Source organism: Rhipicephalus microplus, chromosome 8, assembly GCF_043290135.1.
Source record: "Rhipicephalus microplus isolate Deutch F79 chromosome 8, USDA_Rmic, whole genome shotgun sequence".
NCBI lineage: Eukaryota > Metazoa > Arthropoda > Arachnida > Ixodida > Ixodidae > Rhipicephalus > Rhipicephalus microplus.
Window position 1 is genome coordinate 79,925,056 of NC_134707.1, and position 20,731 is coordinate 79,945,786.

General features: G+C 47.7%; 2 non-coding genes across 2 annotated transcripts; both read left to right on the forward strand.

Moving 5' to 3' along the window:
• The first annotated feature begins 3,641 nt into the window (after nucleotides 1-3,641).
• On the forward strand, nucleotides 3,642-3,733 carry TRNAT-UGU (transfer RNA threonine (anticodon UGU)). Its single transcript is given in 2 exon segments — nucleotides 3,642-3,679; nucleotides 3,698-3,733. It is a non-coding gene; the product is annotated as a tRNA-Thr (tRNA).
• A 13,875-nt stretch (nucleotides 3,734-17,608) lies between these two features.
• Nucleotides 17,609-17,700, forward strand: TRNAI-UAU (transfer RNA isoleucine (anticodon UAU)). Its single transcript is given in 2 exon segments — nucleotides 17,609-17,646; nucleotides 17,665-17,700. It is a non-coding gene; the product is annotated as a tRNA-Ile (tRNA).
• Nucleotides 17,701-20,731: the final 3,031 nt, after the last annotated feature.

Consider the following 20,731-nt stretch of genomic DNA (forward strand, 5'->3'; position numbering starts at 1 on the left):
ATGTGCAGAAAACATTCTTTAAGGCACCGCTCCTAAGTGCGACCGTCTTCCCCAGTGGCGCAATTGGTTAGCGCACGATGCCTATACGACAGTTCTCGTGAGCAATGCCGGGGTTGTGTGTACGAGCCTCACCTGGGGAATTAAATTTTATTAGTATTCATATTTAGTCTTGAGGTCGTGTACTCATACTGAGAGCTTCCTGGCTCGAAAACATTTGTTTGGTGGAGTTGTGTGTAGGCAACAGTATTAAAGGAAACACTCCTACGTGCAACTGCATTCCCCAGTGGCGCAATTGGTTAGCGCACCGTACTTATACGACAGTTATCGTGAACTATGCCTGGATAGTGAGTTCGAGCCTCACCTGGATAATGAAATGTTTATTAGTTTTGATAATTAGCCATGATGTTTTATACTCAATGCTGGCGACTTCTTGTCCCGAAAACATTTGTTTACTGGAGATATTTGCAGAAAACATTCTTTAAGGCACCGCTCGTAATTGCAACCGTGTTCCCCAGTGGCGCAATTTGTTAGCGCATGATACTTATACGAAATTTCTCGTGAGCTATGCCGGGGTTGTGTGTTCGAGTCTCACCTGGAGAATGAAATTTTTCTTAGTATTCATATTTAGTCATGTGGTTAGTTGTATACTCAATGCTGGCGACTGCCTAGCTCGAAAATATTTGTTTACAGGAGTTGTGTGTAGACAACAGTAATAAAGGAAACACTTCTACGTGCAACACTATACCCCAGTGGCGCAATTGGTTAGTGCACGGTGCTTATACCACAGTTCTCGGGAGCTATGCCGGGTGTGATGAGTGAAGAAAACGACAACGACGGAAGTGCGCTGCAAGGCGCGTGTAATGTGCGCGTGAGTGTCAGTGAATCAGCTGATGACCTGTGGTGGCCCATAAAGGTGGCGTGCCACGATTGGGCCACGGGCGACTATCACGTGGCAGTGGGCTTTGTGGCTGGGGACGAGCCAGAGCAGCGGCAGACGGGAGACAGCGGGCCGAAGCGTCGGACGCAGGCGAGCCAGGTTCCGGCCAGGGAACGCGGCCGTCCATTCTGCTGCCGTCCAACCACCAGCTGGGGCGGCAGTGCCGGCACGAGTACTGCATCTCGGGGCGCGGCCTGGCCTGCTGTTCTCTTCCTTGCCGAGGGCATCGCGGATCTCGGCGAGGTGTCTCCACGGTCAGCCGTTCGACACAGCGATGAACGTGACCTGGCTAATGGTCATGGTTGCGTCGAGCATCGCGTCTCGGCGCACGCTCTTCGCTGGACGGGCTGGCCATGCCCCGCATGGAGCATCGCGTCTCCGATGCTGGTTGACTGCTCCGTGGCCGCACCCATGCCATAAAGCGCCGGTGTCACCGGAGCGTCGCACTTCGGCAAGGGACGAGCGAGATGTTCTGCCGGGTGAGACGCGGGAGTGCGCACAGAGGAGCACGGAGCCGGGCGAAGATTCAGGGTGGCCGAGGATTCAGATGACAGGGGAGTTGCTGGCTGAATCTAGGATCGCCGAGCGGTGCCGAGTGATGCGCCAGACTCGGACGTGTGCCACGAGCTCATGAGCTGCAGTGTGCACCCGAGGGTACCTGGCGGTGCCCTGGCCAAGAAGAAGGAATGTGCGGAAAAGAGAGCTCGAGGATTGAGGCCACGAAGGCAGAGGAAGCGGTGCGCCGCTCGAGAGGACGAGTTCCTGGCAGCGTTCCTGAGCCGGACGTGAGACCCGCACGTGTCAGCCAGGTCGAGCTCCGGTGTGTCTGTTCAAGGTTCAAGGCCGAGACCTGCTGAACGGCTCCTGCCTGGGCGCAGTGGCCGGGAGCAGGTTCGTGGACGAGGCCTACCGGGTGTGGTCGTCGTGATCCATGGCCTGATCCTGGACCTCCGGAGTGGCGACCCTGACTGCTGGGTTGGCCGCGACGTCCGACTCAACGGCGCTGCACACGGTAGCGTATCCGTGCCCCGTCAGCCGTTCCACCCATGCCATGAAATAAAAAGTTCATGTTAATCCTTTCTCGTCCGCTGTAGACAAACATAGTGACGAACGTCCCTTAACCATCACACCGGGGTTGTGAGTTCGAGCACCACCTGGGACATGACAGTTTTATTATTTTTCATAATTAGTTATGAGGTATTTGTATACTCAAAGCTGGCGACTTCTTGTCCCGAGAACATTTGTTTACTGGAGGTATGGGCAGAAAACATTCTTTAAGGCACCGCTCCTAAGTGCGACCTTGTTCCCCAGTGGCGCAATTGCTTAGCGCATGGTACTTATACGACAGTTCTCGTTAGCTATGGCGTGCTTGTGTGTTCAAGCCTCACCTGGGGAAGCAAAATTTTTATTAGTATTCATATTTCGTCGTGAGGTTAATTGTATACTCAATGCAGGTCACTGCCTGGCTCGAAAACATTTGTTTACTGCAGTTGTGTGTAGACAACAGTACTAAAGGAAACACTCCCACGTTAAACCGTGTTCCCCATTGGCGCAATTGGTTATCGCACCGCACTTATACGACAGTTATCGTGAGATATGCCTGGTTTGTGAGTTCGAGCATCACCTGGGGAATGAAATTTTTATTAGTTTTCATAATTATTCATGAGGTTGTATGCTCATACTGGCGACTTCCTGGCTCGAGAACATATGTTTACTGGTGGTATGTGCAGGGAACATTCTTTAAGGCGCCGCTCCTACGTGCGACCGTGTTCCCCAGTGGCGCAATCGGTTAGCGCACGGTACTTATACGACTGTTTTCTTGAGCTATACCGGGGTTGTGGGTTCGAGCCTGACCTGGGGAATGGAATTTTTATTAGTTTTCATAGTTAGTCATGAGGTTGCTTACTCAATGCTGGCGACTTCCTGTCCCGAAAACGTTTGTTTACTGGATGTATGTGCAGGAACATTCTTTAGGTCACCGCTCCTACTTGCGACCGCGTTTCCCAGTGGCGCAAGTGGTAAGCGCACGGTACTTATACGACATTTTTAGTGAGCTTTGGCGTGGTTGTGAGTTTGATTCTCCCTGGGGAATGAAATTTCCATTAGTTTTTGTATTTAGTCATGAGGTTACTTGTATACTGAATGCTGGCGACTGCCTGGTTTGAAAACATTTGTTTACTGGAGTTAAGTTGTGTGTAGACAACAGTACTAAATTAAACACTCCTATTTGCAACCGTATTCCCCAGCGGGGCAATTGGTTAGTGCACGGTACTTATACGACAGTTCTCGTGAGCTATGCCGGGGTTGTGAGTTCGATCCTCACCTTGGGAATGAAATTTTTATTGGTTTTCATAATTAATCATGAGGTTAATTGTATACTCAAAGCTGGCGACTTCCTGGCACGAAAACATTTGTTTACTGGAGGTAGCTGCAGGGAACATTCTTTAAGGCACCGCTCCTACGTGCAACCGTATTTCCCAGTGGCACAATATGTTAGCGCACCGTACTTATACGACAGTTATCGTGAACTCTGCCTGGATTGTGAGTTCAAGCCTCACCTGGGGAATGAAAGTTTTCTTAGTTTTTATATTTAGTCATGAGGTTGTGTACTCATACACGCGACGTCCTTGCTCGAAAACATTTGTTTACTGGAGGTATGTGCAGGGAACAATCTTCAAAGCACCGCTCCTACGCGCGACCGTGTTCCCCAGTGGCGCAATTGGTTAGCGCACGGTACTTGTACGACAGATTTCGTGAGCTATGCCGGGGTTGTGAGTTCGAGCCTCACCTGTGGAATGAAATTTTTTTTAGTTTTCATAATTAGTCATCAGGTTATTTGTATACTCCAAGCTGGCGACTTCCTGCTTCGAAAACATTTGTTTACTGTAGGTATGTGCAGGGAAAATTCTTTAAGGCCCTGCTACTTTGTGCACCCGTATTCCCCAGTGGCGCAATTGGTTAGTGCACAGGACTTATACGACAGTTATCGTGAGCTATGCCGGGATTGTGAGATCGAGCCTACCTGGGGAATGAAATTTTTATTATTTTTCATCATTAGTCATGAGGTTGTATACTCAATGCTGGCGACTTCCTGTCCCGAAAACATTTGTTTACTGGATGTATGTGCAGGAAAATTCTTTAAGTCACCCCTCCTACTTGCGACCTTGTTTCCCAGTGGCGCAATTGCTTAGTGCACGGTACTTATACGACATTTCTCGTGAGCTTTGGCGTGGTTGTGAGTTCGAGCCTCCCTGGGGATTAAAATTTTCATTACTTTTCGTATTTAGTCATGAGGTTAATTGTATACTGAATGCTGGCGACTGCCTGGCTCGAAAACATTTGTTTAATGGAGTTAGGTTGTGTGTAGACAACAGTACTAAAGGAAACACTCCTACTTGCAACCGTATTCTCCAGTGGAACAATTCGTTAGTGCACGGTACTTATACGACAGCTCTCGTGAGCTATGCCGTGGTTGTGAGTTCGAGTCTCACCTGGAGAATGAAATTTTTATTAGTATTCATATTTAGTCATGCGGTTAATTGTATACTCAATGCTGGCGGCTGCCTAGCTCGAAAACATTTGTTTACTGAAGGTATGTGCAGGGATCATTCTTTAAGGCACCGCTCCTACGTGCTACCGTGTTCCCAAGTGGCACAATTGGTTAGCGCACGGTACTTATACGACAGTTTTCGTGAGCTATGCCGGGGTTGTGAGTTCGAGCATCACCTGGGGAATGAAATTTTTATTAGTTTTCATATTCAGTCATGAGGTTGTGTACTCATACTGGCGACTTCCTGGCTCGAAAAGATTTCTTTACTGGAGGTATTTGCAGGGAACATTCTTTAAGGCACCCCTCCTACTTGCGACCTTGTTTCCCAGTGGCGCAATTGCTTAGTGCACGGTACTTATACGACATTTCTCGTGAGCTTTGGCGTGGTTGTGAGTTCGAGCCTCCCTGGGGAATAAAATTTTCATTACTTTTCGTATTTAGTCATGAGGTTAATTGTATACTGAATGCTGGCGACTGCCTGGCTCGAAAACATTTGTTTACTGGAGTTGTGTGTAGACAACAGTACCAAAGGAAACACTGCTACGTGCGACTGTATTCCCCAGTGGCGTAATTGGTTAGTGCACCGTACTTATACGACAGTTATCGTGAACTAAGCCTGGATTTTGAGTTCGAGCCTCACCTGGGTAATGAAATGTTTATAAGTTTTCATAATTAGTCATGATGTTGTATACTCAATGCTGGCGACTTCTTTCCCGAAATCATTTGTTTACTGGAGAAATGTGCAGAAAACATTCTTTAAGGCACCGTTCATAAGTGCGACCGTGTTCTCTAGTGGCGCAATTTGTTAGCGCATGATACTTATTCGACAGTTCTCGTGAGCTATGCCGGGTTTGTGTGTTCGAGTCTAACCTGGAGAATGAAATTTTTATTAGTATTCATATTTTGTCATGTGGTTAATTGTATACTCAATGCTGGCGACTGCCTAGCTCGAAAACATTTGTTTACAGGAGTTGTGTGTAGACAACAGTAATAAAGGAAACACTCCTACGTGCAACACTATACCCCAGTGGCGCGATTGGTTAGCGCACCGTACTTATACGACAGTTGTCGTGAGCTATGCCTGGGCTGTGAGTTCGAGCATCACCTGGGGAATGAAATTTTTATTAGTTTTCATATTCAGTCATGAGGTTCTTTACTCAATGCTGGCGACTCTTGTCCCAAAAACATTTCAATACTGGAAGTATGTGCAGGGAACATTCTTTAAGGCACCGCTCCTACGTGCAACCGTATTCCCAGTGGCGCAATTAGTTAGCGCGCGGTACTTATACCACAGTTCTCCGGAGCTATGCCGGGGTTGTGAGTTCGAGCACCACCAGGGACATGAAAGTTTTATTGGTTTTCATAAGTAGTCATGAGTTATTTCTATACTCAAAGCTGGTGACTTCTTGTCCCGAAAACATTTGTTTACTGGAGGTATGTGCAGAAAACATTCTTTAAGGCACCGCTCCTACGTGCGACCGTCTTCCCCAGTGGCGCAATTGGTTAGCGCACGATGCTTATACGACAGTTCTCGTGAGCAATGCCGGGGTTGTGTGTACAAGCCTCACCTGGGGAATTAAATTTTATTAGTATTCATATTTAGTCTTGAGGTCGTGTACTCATACTGAGAGCTTCCTGGCTCGAAAGCATTTGTTTGGTGGAGTTGTGGGTAGGCAACAGTATTAAAGGAAACACTCCTACGTGCAACGCTATTCCCTAGTGGCGCAATTTGTTAGCGCACCCTACTTATACGACAGTTATCGTGAACTATGCCCGGATTTTGAGTTCGAGCCTCACCTGGGTAATGAAATGTTTATAAGTTTTCATAATTAGTCATGATGTTGTATACTCAATGCTGGCGACTTCTTTCCCTAAAACATTTGTTTACTGGAGATATGTGCAGAAAACATTTTTAAGGCACTACTCATTCATAAGTGCGACCGTGTTCCCCAGTGGCGCAATTTGTTAGCGCATGATACTTATACGAAAGTTCTCGTGAGCTATACTGGGGTTGTGTGTTCGAGTCTCACCTGGAGAATGAAATTTTTATTAGTATTCATATTTAGTCATGTGGTTAATTGTATACTCAATGCTGGCGACTGCCTAGCTCGAAAACATTTGTTTACTGGAGTTGTGTGTAGACAACAGTATGAAAAGAAACACTCCTACGTGCAACACTATACCCCAGTGGCGCAATTGATTAGCGCACCGTACTTATACGACAGTTATCGTGAGCTATGCCTTGGCTGTGAGTTCGAGCATCACCTTGGGAATGAAATTTTTATTAGTTTTCATATTTAGTCATGAGGTTGTTTACTCAATGCGACTCTTGTCCCAAAAAGATTTCATTACGGGAGGTATTTGCAGGGAACATTCTTTAAGGCACCACTCCTACGTGCAACCGTACTCCCAGTGGCGCAATTGCTTAGCGCACGGTACTTATACGACATTTCTCGTGAGCTTTGGCGTGGTTGTGAGTTCGAGCCTCCCTGGGGAATAAAATTTTCATTAGTTTTCTTATGAGGTTAATTGTATACTCAATGCTGGCGACTGCCTGGCTCGAAAACCTTTGTTTACTGAAGTTGTGTGTAGACAACAGTACTAAAGGAAACAGTCGTACGTGCAACTGTATTCCCCAGTGGCGCAATTGGTTAGCGCACCGTACTTATACGACAGTTATCGTGAGATATGCTTGGGTTGTGAGTTCGAGCATCACCTGGGGAATGAAATTTTTATTAGTTTTCATAATTATTCATGAGGTTGTGTTCTCATACTGGCGACTTCCTGGCTCGAGAACATTTGTTTACTGGAGGTATGTGCAGGGAACATTCTTTAAGGCGCCGCTCCTGCGTGCGACCGTGTTCCCCAGTGGGGCAATTGGTTAGCGCACGGTACTTATACGACAGTTTTCGTGAGCTATGCCGGGGTTGTGAGTTTGAGCTTCACCTGGGGAATTAAATTTTTATTTGTTTTCGTATGAGGTTACTTGTATACTCAATGCTGGCGACTGCCTGGCTCGAAAACATTTGTTTACTGGAGTTGTGTGTAGACAACAGTACTAAAGGATTCACTCCTATGTGCAACTGTATTCCCCAGTGGCGCAATTGGTTAGCGCACCCTACTTATATGACAGTTGTCGTGAACTATGCCTGCAATGTGAGTTCGAGCTACACCAGGGTAATGAAATGTTTATTAGTTTTCATAATTAGTCATGATGTTGTATACTCAATGCTGGCGAATTCTTTCCTGAAAACATTTGTTTACTGGAGATATGTGCAGAAAACATTTTTTAAGGCACCGCTCATAAGTGCGACCGTGTTCCCCAGTGGCGCAATTTGTTAGCGCATGATACTTATACGACAGTTCTCGTGAGCTATGCCGGGGTTGTGTGTTCGAACATCACCTGGGGAATGAAATTTTTATTAGTTTTCATATTTAGTCGTGAGTTTGTGTACTCATACTGGCGACTTCCTGGCTCAAAAACATTTGTTTACTGGAGGTATGTGAGGGGAACACTCTTCAAAGCACCCCTCCTACTTGCGACCGTGTTTCCCAGTGGCGCAATTGCTTAGCGCACGGTACTTATACGACATTTCTCGTGAGCTTTGGCGTGGTTGTGAGTTCGAGCCTCCCTGGGGAATAAAATTTTACTTAGTTTTCGTATGAGGTTAATTGTATACTCAATGCTGGCGACTGCCTGGCTCGAAAACATTTGTTTACTGGAGTTGTGTGTAGCCAACAGTACTAAAGGAAACACTCTTACGTGCAACTGTATTCCCAGTGGCGCAATTGGTTAGCGCACCCTACTTATACGACAGTTATCGTGAACTATGCCTGGATTTTGAGTTCGAGCCTCACCTGGGTAATGAAATGTTTATAAATTTTCATTATTATTAGTCATGATGTTGTATACTCAATGCTGGCAACTTCTTTCCCGAAAACATTTGTTTACTGGAGATATGTGCAGAAAACATTCTTTAAGGCACCGCTCATAAGTGCGACCGTGTTTCCAGTGGCGCAATTTGTTAGCGCATGATACTTATACGACAGTTCTCGTGAGCTATGCCGGGATTGTGTGTTCGAGTCTCACCTGGAGAATGAAATTTTTATTAGTATTCATATTTAGTCATGTGGTTAATTGTATACTCAATGCTGGCGACTGCCTGGCTCGAAAACCTTTGTTTACTGAAGTTGTGTGTAGACAACGGTACTAAAGGAAACACTCCTACGTGCAACTGTATTCCCCAGTGGCGCAATTGGTTAGCGCACCGTACTTATACGACAGTTATCGTGAGATATGCCTGGGTTGTGAGTTCGAGCATCACCTTGGGAATGAAATTTTTATTAGTTTTAATAATTAGCCATGATGTTGTATACTCAATGCTGGCGACTTCTTGTCCCGAAAACATTTGTTTACTGGAGATATTTGCAGAAAACATTCTTTAAAGCACCCCTCCTAATTGCGACCGTGTTCCCCAGTGGCGCAATCTGTTAGCGCATGATACTTATACGAAAGTTCTCGTGAGCTATGCCGGGGTTGTGTGTTCGAGTCTCACCTGGAGAATGAAATTTTTATTAGTATTCAAATTTAGTCATGAGGTTAATTGTATACTCAATGCTGGCGACTGCCTAGCTCGAAAACATTTGTTTACAGGAGTTGTGTGTAGACAACAGTAATAAAGGAAACACTCCTACGTGCAACACTATACCCCAGTGGCGCAATTGGTTAGTGCACGGTGCTTATACCACAGTTCTCGGGAGCAATGCCGGGTGTGATGAGTGAAGAAAACGACAACGACGGAAGTGCGCTGCAAGGCGCGTGTAATGTGCGCGTGAGTGTCAGCGAATCGGCTGATGACCTGTGGTGGCCCATAAAGGTGGCGTGCCACGATTGGGCCACGGGCGACCATCACGTGGCAGTGGGCTTTGTGGCTGGGGACGAGCCGGAGCAGCGGCGGACGGGAGACAGCGGGCCGAAGCGTCGGACGCAGGCGAGCCAGGTTCCGGCCAGGGAACGCGGTCGTCCACGCTGCTGCCGTCGTACCACCAGCTGGGGCGGCAGTGCCGGCACGAGTACTGCATCTCGGGGCGCGGCATGGCCTGCTGTTCTCTTTCTTGCCGAGGGCATTGCGGATCTCGGCGAGGCGTCTCCACGGTCAGCCGTTCGACACAGCGATGAACGTGGCCTGTCTAATGGTCACGGTTGCGTCGAGCATCGCGTCTCGGCGCACGCTCTTCGCTCGACGGGCTGACCATGCCCTGCATGGAGCATCGCGTCTCTGATGCGGGTTGACTGCTCCGTGGCCGCACCCATGCCATCAAGCGCCGGTGTCACCAGAGCGTCGCACTTCAGCAAGGGACGAGCGAGATGTTCTGCCGGGCGAGACGCGGGAGTGCACACAGAGGAGCACGGAGCCGGGCGAGGATTCAGGGTGGCCGAGGATTCAGATGCCAGGGGAGTTGCTGGCTGAATCTAGGATCGCCGAGTGGTGCCGAGTGATGCGCCAGACTCGGACGTGGGCAACGAGCTCATGAGCTGCAGTGTGCACCCGAGGGTACCTGGCGGTGCCCTGGCCAAGAAGAAGGAACGTGCGGAAAAGAGAGCTTGAGGATTGAGGCCACGAAGGCAGAGGAAGCGGTGCGCCGCTCGTGAGGACGAGTTCCTGGCAGTGTTCCTGAGCCGGACGTGAGACCCGTACGTGTCAGCCAGGTCGAGCTCCGGTGGGTCTGTTCAAGGTCCAAGGCCGAGACCTGCTGAACGGCTCCTGTCTGGGTGCAGTGGCCGGGAACAGGTTCGTGGACGAGGCCTACCGGGTGTGGTCGTCGTGAGCCATGGCCTGATCCTGGACCTCCGGAGTTGCGACCCTGACTGCTGGGTTGGCCGCGACGTCCGACTCAACGGCGCTGCACACGGTAGCGTATTTGTGCGCCGTCAGCCGTTCCACCCATGCCATGAAATAAAAAGTTCATGTTAATTCTTTCTCGTCCGCTATAGACAACATAGTGACGAACGTCCCTTAACCATCACAACAAATGGCGAGCCTGCCAGGATTAAGCTCTCGCGTTACTTCTGAGAGCCTCACGTTGTTTGCGTGTGGCCGACGAGAATGGACGACAAGAGAAAGCTAGTTGAGCTAGGGAAGGAGATGGGGCTGAGTGGAGATATTTTATAGCATGGGTGAGCGCAGAGGAAAAAGAAATGAGGGGTCAGAGAGCTCGAAAATGAGGCCCGAGGCCGCGCTGGTCCAGGCATCTCCGCCACCACTGCTCGAGAGTCGTGAGTCTACGGGACTGATCTTCCTCATCACTGTGTATTGTGAGAAAAGTTCTTTGGCTGAAACAACTTTCTTGAGCGAGGGGTTATTGTGATGAGTGAAGAAAACGACAACGACAAAAGTATGGGGCAAGGCGCGTGTAATGTGCGCGTGAGTGTAAGCGAATCAGCTGATGACCTGTGGTGGCCCATAGAGGTGGCGTGCCACGATTGGGCCACGGGCGACCATCACGTGGCAGTGGGCTTTGTGGCTGGGGACGAGCCGGAGCAGCGGCAGACGGGAGACAGCGGGCCGAAGCGTCGGACGCAGGCGAGCCAGGTTCCGGCCAGGGAACGCGGCCATCCACGCTGCTGCCGTCCAACCACCAGCTGGGGTGGCAGTGCCGGCACGAGTACTGCATCTCGGGGCGCGGCCTGGCCTGCTGTTCTCTTCCTTGCCGAGGGCATCGCGGATCTCGGCGAGGCGTCTCCACGGTCAGCCGTTCGACACAGCGATGAACGTGGCCTGGCTAATGGTCATGGTTGCGTCGAGCATCGCGTCTCGGCGCACGCTCTTCGCTGGACGGGCTGGCCATGCCCCGCATGGAGCATCGCGTCTCCGATGCGGGTTGACTGCTCCGTGGCCGCACCCATGCCATCAAGCGCCGGTGTCACCAGAGCGTCGCACTTCGGCAAGGGACGAGCGAGATGTTTTGCCGGGCGAGACGCGGGAGTGCGCACAGAGGAGCACGGAGCCGGGCGAGGATTCAGGGTGGCCGAGGATTCAGATGCCAGGGGAGTTGCTGGCTGAATCTAGGATCGTCGAGCGGTGCCGAGTGATGCGCCAGACTTGGACGTGGGCCACGAGCTCATTAGCTGCAGTGTGCACCCGAGGGTACCTGGCGGTGCCCTGGCCAAGAAGAAGGAATATGCGGAAAAGAGAGCTCGAGGATTGAGGCCACGAAGGCAGAGGAAGTGGTGCGCCGCTCGAGAGGACGAGTTCCTGGCAGCGTTGCTGAGCCGGACGTGAGACCCGTACGTGTCAGCCAGGTCGAGCTCCGGTGTGTCTGTTCAAGGTCCAAGGCCGAGACTTGCTGAACGGCTCCTGCCTGGGTGCAGTGGTTGGGAGATGGTTCGTGGACGAGGCCTACCGGGTGTGGTCGTCGTGAGCCATGGCCTGATCCTGGACCTCCGGAGTGGCGACCCTGACTGCTGGGTTGGCCGCGACGTCCGACTCAACGGCGCTGCACACGGTTGCGTATCCGTGCCCCGTCAGCCGTTCCACCCATGCCATGAAATAAAAAGTTCATGTTAATCCTTTCTCGTCCGCTATAGACAAACATAGTGACGAACGTCCCTTAACCATCACACCGAGGTTGTGAGTTCGAGCACCACCTGGGACATGAAAGTTTTATTATTTTTCATAATTAGTTATGAGTTATTTGTATACTCAAAGCTGGCGACTTCTTGTCACGAGAACATTTGTTTACTGGAGGTATGTGCAGAAAACATTCTTTAAGGCGCCGCTCCTAAGTGCGACCGTCTTCCCCAGTGGCGCAATTGGTTAGCGCACGATACTTATACGACAGTTCTCGTGAGCTATGTCGGGGTTGTGTGTTCGAGCCTCTCCTGGGGAAAGAAATTTTTGTTAGTTATCATCTTTAGTCACGAGGTTGTATACTCAATGCTGGCGACTTCCTGTCGCGAAAACATTTGTTTACTGGAGGTATGTGCAGGGAACATTTTTTAAGGCACCGCTCCTACTTGCGACCTTGTTCCCTAGTGGCGATATTGCTTAGCGCACGGTACTTATATGACAGTTCTCATTAGCTATGGCGTGCTTTTGTGTTCGAGCCTCACCTGGGGAATCAAAATTTTTATTAGTATTCATTATTAGTCGTGAGGTTAATTGTATACTCAATGCAGGTGACTGCCTGGCTCGAAAACATTTGTTTACTGCAGTTGTGTGTAGACAACAGTACTAAAGGAAACACTCCCACGTGCAACCGTGTTCCCCATTAGCGCAATTGGTTATCGCACCGCACTTATACGACAGTTATCGTGAGATATGCCTGGGTTGTGAGTTCGAGCATCACCTGGGGAATTAAATTTTTATTAGTTTTCATAAATATTCATGAGGTTGTGTACTCATACTGGCGACTTCCTGGCTCGAGAACATTTGTTTACTGGAAGTATGTGCAGGGAACATTCTTTAAGGCACCGCTCCTACGTGCGACCGTGTTCCCCAGTGGCGCAATTGGTTAGCGCACGGTACTTATACGACAGTTTTCGTGAGCTATGCCGGCGTTGTGCGTTCGAGCTTCACCTGGGGAATTAAATTTTTATTTGTTTTCGTATGAGGTTACTTGTATACTCAATACTGGCGACTGCCTGGCTCGAAAACATTTGTTTACTGGAGTTGTGTGTAGACAACAGTACTAAAGGATACACTCCTAAGTGCAACTGTAATCCCCAGCGGCGCAATTGGTTAGCGCACCGTACTTATACGACAGTTATCATGAGCTATGCCTGGGCTGTGAGTTCGAGCATCACCTGGGGAATGAAATTTTTTTAAGTTTTCATATTTAGTCATGAGGTTCTTTACACAATGCTGGCGACTATTCTCCCAAAAACATTTGTTTACTGGAGGTATGTGCAGGGAACATTCTTTAAGGCACCGCTCCTACTTGAAACCGTCTTCCCAAGTGGCGAAACTGGTTAGCGCACGATACTTATACGACAGTTCTCGTGAGCTGCATCGGGGTTGTGTGTTCGAGCCTCACCTGGAGAAAGAAATTTTTTTTAGTTATCCTCTTTAGTCATGAGGTTGTATACTCAATGCTGGCGTCTTCCTTTCCCGAAAACATTTGTTTACAGGAGGTATGTGCAGGGAACATTCTTTAGGGCACCGCTCCTACTTGCGACCGTGTTCCCCAGTGGCGCAATTGCTTAGCGCACGGTACTTATACGACAGTTCTCGTTAGCTATGACGTGCTTGTGTGTTCGAGCCTCACCTGGGGAATGAGATTTTTATCAGTATTCATATTTAGTCATGAGATTAATTGTATACTCAATGCTGCTGACTGCCTGGCTCGAAAAGATTTGTTTACTGCGGTTGTGTAGACAACAGTACTAAAGGAAATATCCCACGTGCAACCTTATTCCCCATTGGCGCAATTGGTTATCACACCGCACTTATACGACAGTTATCGTGAGCTATGCCTGGGTTGTGAGTTCGAGCCTCACCTGGGGAATGAAATTTGTATTAGTTTTCATAATTATTCATGAGGTTGTGTACTCATACTGGCGACTTCCTGGCTCGAAAACATTTGTTTACTGAAGGTATGCGCAGGGAACATTCTTTAAGGCTCCGCTCCTACGTGCGACCGTTCTCACCAGTGACGCAATTGGTTAGCGCACGGTACTTATACGACAGTTTTCGTGAGCTATGCCAGGGTTGTGAGTTCGAGCCTCACCTGGGGAATGAAATTTTCATTAGTTTTCATCATTAGTCATGAGGTAGTATACTCATTGCTGGTGACTTCCTGTCCCGAAAACATTTGTTTACTGGATGTACGTGCAGCGAACATTGTTTAGGTCACCGCTCCTACTTGCGACCGTGCTTGCCAGTGGCGCAATTGCTTAGCGCACGGTACTTATACGACATTTCTCGTGCGCTTTGGCGTGGTTGTGAGTTCGTGCGTCCCTGGGGAATAAAATTTTCATTAGTTTTCGTATTTAGTCATGAGGTTAATTGTATACCGAATGCTGGCGACTGCCTGGCACGAAAACATTTGTTTACTGGAGTTATGTGTAGACAACACTACTAAAGGAAACCCTCCTACTTGCAACCGTATTCCCAATTGGTGCAATTGGTTATCGCACCGTACTTATACGACAGTTATCGTGAGCTATGCCTGGGTTGTGAGTTCGAGCCTCACCTGGGGAATGAAATTTGTATTATGTTTCATAATTTGTCATGAGGTTTCTACTCATACTGGCGACACCCTGGCTCGAAAACATTTGTTTACTGGAGGTATGTGCAGGGAACATTCTTTAAGGCACCGTTCCTACGTGCGACCTTGTTCCCCAGTGGCGCAACTGCTTTGCGCACGGCACTTATACGACAGTTGTCGTTAGCTGTAGCGTGCTTGTGAGTTCGAGCCTCCCTGGGGTATAAAATTTTTATTAGTTTTCATATTTAGTCTTGAGGTTAATTGTATACTTCATGCTGGCGACTGTTTGGCTCGTAACCTTGTTTACTGAAGTTGTGTGTAGACAACAGTACTAAAGGAAACAGTCCAACGTGCGACCGTGTTTCCAGTGGCGCAATCGGTTAGCCCACGAAACTTATACGACAGTAATCGTGAGTTATGCCAGGGTTGTGAGTTCGAGCCTCACCTTGGGAATGAAGTTTTTATTAGTTTCCATAATTAGTCATGAGGTTAATTTTATACTCAAAGCTGGCGACTTCCTGGTTCGAAAACATTTGTTTACTGGAGGTATGTGCAGGGACATTCTTTAAGGCACCGCTACTACGTGTAACCATGTTCCCCAGTGGCGCAATTGGTTAGCGCATGGTACTTACACGACAGTTCTCGTGAGCTATGCCGGGGTTGAGAGTTCGAGCCTCACCTGCGGAATGAAATATTTACTGGTTTTCATAATTAGTCATGAGGTTGTATACTCATACTGGCGACTTCCTGGCTCGAAAACATTTGTTTACTGAAGGTATGCGCAGGGAACATTCTTTAAGGCTCCGCTCCTACGTGCGACCGTGCTCACCAGTGACGCAATTTGGTTAGCGCACGGTACTTATACGACAGTTTTCGTGAGCTATGCCGGAGTTATGAGTTCGAGCCTCACCTGGGGAATGAAATTTTTATTAGTTTTCATTTTTAGTCATGAGGTTGTGTACTCATACTGGCGACTTCCTGGCTCGAAAACATTTGTTTACTGGAGGTATGTGCACAGAACATTCTTTAAGGCACCGCTCCTACGTGCGACCTTGTTCCCCAGTGGCGCAACTGCTTTGCGCACGGCACTTATACGACAGTTGTCGTTAGCTATAGCGTGCTTGTGAGTTCGAGCCTCCCTGGGGTATAAAATTTTTATTAGTTTTCATATTTAGTCTTGAGGATAATTGTATACTTCATGCTGGCGACTGTTTGGCTTGAAACCTTGTTTACTGAAGTTGTGTGTAGACAACAGTACTAAAGGAAACAGTCCAACGTGCGACCGTGTTTCCAGTGGCGCAATCGGTTAGCCCACGAAACTTATACGACAGTAATCGTGAGCTATGCCAGGGTTGTGAGTTCGAGCCTCAACTGGGGAATGAAATTTTTATTAGTTTTCATCATTTGTCATGAGGTTGTATGTTCAATGCTGGCGACTGCCTGGCTGGAAAACATTTGTTTACTGGAGTTGTGTGTAGACAACAGTACTAATGGAAACACTCCTACGTGAATCCGTATTCCCCAGTGGCGCGATTGGTTGGCGCACGGTACTTATACGACAGTTCTCGGGAGCTATGCCGGGGTTGTGAGTTCGAGCCCCACCTGTGGTATGAAATTTTTATTAGTTTTCATAATTAATCATGAGGTTAATTGTATACTCAAAGCTGGCGACCTGTCCCGAAAACATTTGTTTACTGAGGGTATGTTCTGGGAACATTCTTTAAGGCACCATTCCTCCGTGCGACCACGTTCCCCAGTGGGGCACTTGGTTAGTGCACGGTACTTATGCGACAGTTCTCGTGAGCTATGCCGGCGTTGTAAGTTCGAGCCTCACCTTGGGAATTTAATTTTTATTAGTGTTCATAATTAGTCATAAGGTTAAATGTATACTCAAAGCTGGCGACTTGTTGTCCCGAACACATTTGTTTACTGGAGGTATGTGCAAAAAACATTCTTTAAGGCACCGCTCCTAAGTGCGACCTTGTTCCCCAGTGGCGAAATTGCTTAGCGCACGGTACTTATACGATAGTTCTCCTAAGCTATGGCGTGCTTGTGAGTTCGAGCCTCCCTGGGGATAAAATTTTTATTAGTTTTCGTATTTAGTCAGGAGGTTAATTGTATACTCAATGCTGGCGACTGTCTGGCTCAAAAACACTTGTTTACTGGAGTTGTGTGTAGACAACAGTACTAAAGGAAACACTCCTACGTGCAACCGTATACCCATGTGGCGCAATTGGTTAGCGCACCATACTTATACGACAGTTAACGTGAGCTAAGCCTGGTTTGTGAGTTCGAGCCTCACCTTGGGAATGAAGTTTTTATTAGTTTCCATAATTAGTCATGAGGTTAATTTTATACTCAAAGCTGGCGACTTCCTGGTTCGAAAACATTTGTTTACTGGAGGTATGTGCAGGGACATTCTTTAAGGCACCGCTACTACGTGTAACCATGTTCCCCAGTGGCGCAATTGGTTAGCGCATGGTACTTACACGACAGTTCTCGTGAGCTATGCCGGGGTTGAGAGTTCGAGCCTCACCTGCGGAATGAAATATTTACTGGTTTTCATAATCAGTCATGAGGTTGTATACTCATACTGGCGACTTCCTGGCTCGAAAACATTTGTTTACTGAAGGTATGCGCAGGGAACATTCTTTAAGGCTCCGCTCCTACGTGCGACCGTGCTCACCAGTGACGCAATTGGTTAGCGCACGGTACTTATACGACAGTTTTCGTGAGCTATGCCGGAGTTGTGAGTTCGAGCCTCACCTGGGGAATGAATTTTTTATTAGTTTTCATATTTAGTCATGAGGTTGTGTACTCATACTGGCGACTTCCTGGCTCGAAAACATTTGCTTACTGGAGGTATGTGCACAGAACATTCTTTAAGGCACCGCTCCTACGTGCAACCCTGTTCCCCAGTGGCGCAATTGGTTAGCGCACGGTACTTATACGACAGTTTTCGTGAGCTATGCCAGGGTTGTGAGTTCGAGCCTCACCTGGGGAATGAAATTTTCATTAGTTTTCATCATTAGTCATGAGGTAGTATACTCATTGCTGGTGACTTCCTGTCCCGAAAACATTTGTTTACTGGATGTACGTGCAGGGAACATTGTTTAGGTCACCGCTCCTACTTGCGACCGTGCTTCCCAGTGGCGCAATTGCTTAGCCCACGGTACTTATACGACATTTCTCGTGCGCTTTGGCGTGGTTGTGAGTTCGTGCGTCCCTGGGGAATAAAATTTTCATTAGTTTTCGTATTTAGTCATGAGGTTAATTGTATACCGAATGCTGGCGACTGCCTGGCACGAAAACATTTGTTTACTGGAGTTGTGTATAGACAACACTACTAAAGGAAACCCTCCTACTTGCAACCGTATTCCCCATTGGTGCAATTGGTTATCGCACCGTACTTATACGACAGTTATCGTGAGCTATGCCTGGGTTGTGAGTTCGAGCCTCACCTGGGGAATGAAATTTGTATTATATTTCATAATTTGTCATGAGGTTTCTACTCATACTGGCGACACCCTGGCTCGAAAACATTTGTTTACTGGAGGTATGTGCAGGGAACATTCTTTAAGGCACCGTTCCTACATGCGACCTTGTTCCCCAGTGGCGCAACTGCTTTGCGCACGGCACTTATACGACAGTTGTCATTAGCTATAGCGTGCTTGTGAATTCGAGCCTCCCTGGGGATAAAATTTTTATTAGTTTTCATATTTAGTCTTGAGGTTAATTGTATACTTCATGCTGGCGACTGTTTGGCTTGAAAACTTGTTTACTGAAGTTGTGTGTAGACAACAGTACTAAAGGAAACAGTCCAACGTGCGACCGTGTTTCCAGTGGCGCAATCGGTTAGCCCACGAAACTTATACGACAGTAATCGTGAGCTATGCCAGGGTTGTGAGTTCGAGCCTCAACTGGGGAATGAAATTTTTATTAGTTTTCATCATTTGTCATGAGGTTGTATGTTCAATGCTGGCGACTGCCTGGCTGGAAAACATTTGTTTACTGGAGTTGTGTGTAGACAACAGTACTAAAGGAAACACTCCTACGTGCATCCGTATTCCCCAGTGGCGCAATTGGTTGGCGCACGGTACTTATACGACAGTTATCGTGAACTATGCCTGGATTGTGAGTTCGAGCCTCAATGGGTAATGAAATGTTTATCAGTTTTCATAATTAGTCATGATGTTGTATACTCAATGCTGGCGACTTCTTGTCCCGAAAACATTTGTTTACTGGAGATATGTGCAGAAAACACTTTTTAAGGCACTGCTCCTAAGTGTGACCGTGTTCCCCAGTGGCACAATTTGTTAGCGCATGATACTTATACGACAGTTCTCGTGAGCTATGCTGGGGTTGTGTGTTCGAGTCTCACCTAGAGAATGAAAGTTTTATTAGTGTTTATATTTAGTCATGCGGTTAATTGATAACTGAATTCTGGTGACTGCCTAGCTCGAAAACATTTGTTTACTGGAGTTGTGTGTAGACAACAGTACTAAAGGAAACACTCCTACGAGTACACTATACCCCAGTGGCGCAATTGGTTAGCGCACTGTGCTTATACGACAGTTATCGTGAACTATGCCTCGGTTGTGAGTTCGAGCCTCACCTGGGGAAGGTAATTTTATTAGTTTTTATATTTAGTCATGAGGTTGTGTACTCATACTGGGGACATCCTGGCTCGAAAACATTTTTTTACTGGACGTATGTGCAGGGAACATTCTTTAAGGCACTGCTCGTACGTGTGACCATATTCCCCAGTGGCGCAATTGGTTAGAACACGAAACTTATACGACAGTAATCGTGAGCTATGCCAGAGTTGTGAGTTCGAGCCTCAACTGGTGAATGAAATTTTATTAGTTTTCATCATTTGTCATGAGGTTGTATACTCAATGCTGGTGACATCCTGTGCCGAGAACATTTGTTTACTGGGGGTATGTGCAGGGAACATTCTTTAAGGCACCGCTCCTACTTGCGACCATGTTCCCCAGTGGCGCAATCGCTTAGCGCACGGTACTTATACGACAGTTCTCGAGAGCTAGGCATGGGTTGTGAGTTCGAGCCCCACTTGGGAATGAAGTTTTTATTAGTTTTCATCATTAGTCATGAGGTTGTATACTCAATGCTGGCGACTTCTTGGCTTGAAAACATTTGTTTACTGGAGGTATGCTCAGGGAACATTCTTAAAGCACTGCTCCTACGTGCGACGGTGTTCCCCAGTGGCGGAATTGGTTAGCGCATGGTTTTTATACGACAGTTCTCGTGAGCCTTCCTGAGTTGCGAGTTCGAGCCTCAACTGGGGAATGAAATTTTTATTAGCTTTCAAATTTAGTCATGAGGTTAATTGTATACTCAATACTGGCAAGTGCCTGGCTCGAAAACGTTTCTTTACTGGAGTTGTGTGTAGACAACAGTACTAAAGGAAACACTTCTACGTGCAACCCTATTCCCCAGTGGCGCAATTGGTTATCGCACCCTTCTTATACGACAGTTATCGTGAGCCATGCCTGGGTTGTGAGTTCGAGCCTCACCTGCGGAATGAGTTTTTTATTAGTTTTCATATTTAGTCATGAGGTTGTGTACTCATACTGGCGACACCCTGGCTCGAAAACATTTGTTTACTGGAGGTATGTGCAGGGAACATTCTTTAGGGCACCGTTCTTCCGTGCAACCGCGTTCTCCAGTGGCGCAATTGGTTAGTGCACGGTACTAATACGACAGTTATCGTAAGCTATGCAGGGGTTGTGAGTTCGAGCCTCTCCTGGCGAATTAAACTTTTATTAGTTTTATTATTTAGTCATAAGGTTAATTTTATACTCAATGCTGGCGATTTCCTGGCTCGAAAACATATGCTTACTGAAGGTATGTGCAGGAAACATTTTTAAGCCACTACTCCTAAGTGCCACCGTATTTCCCAGTGGCTCAATTGGTTAGCGCACGGGGCTTATGCGACAGTTATCGTGAGCTATGGCGGGGTTGTGAGCTCGAGCCTCACATGGGGAAAGAAATTTTTATTAGTTTTTTCCATT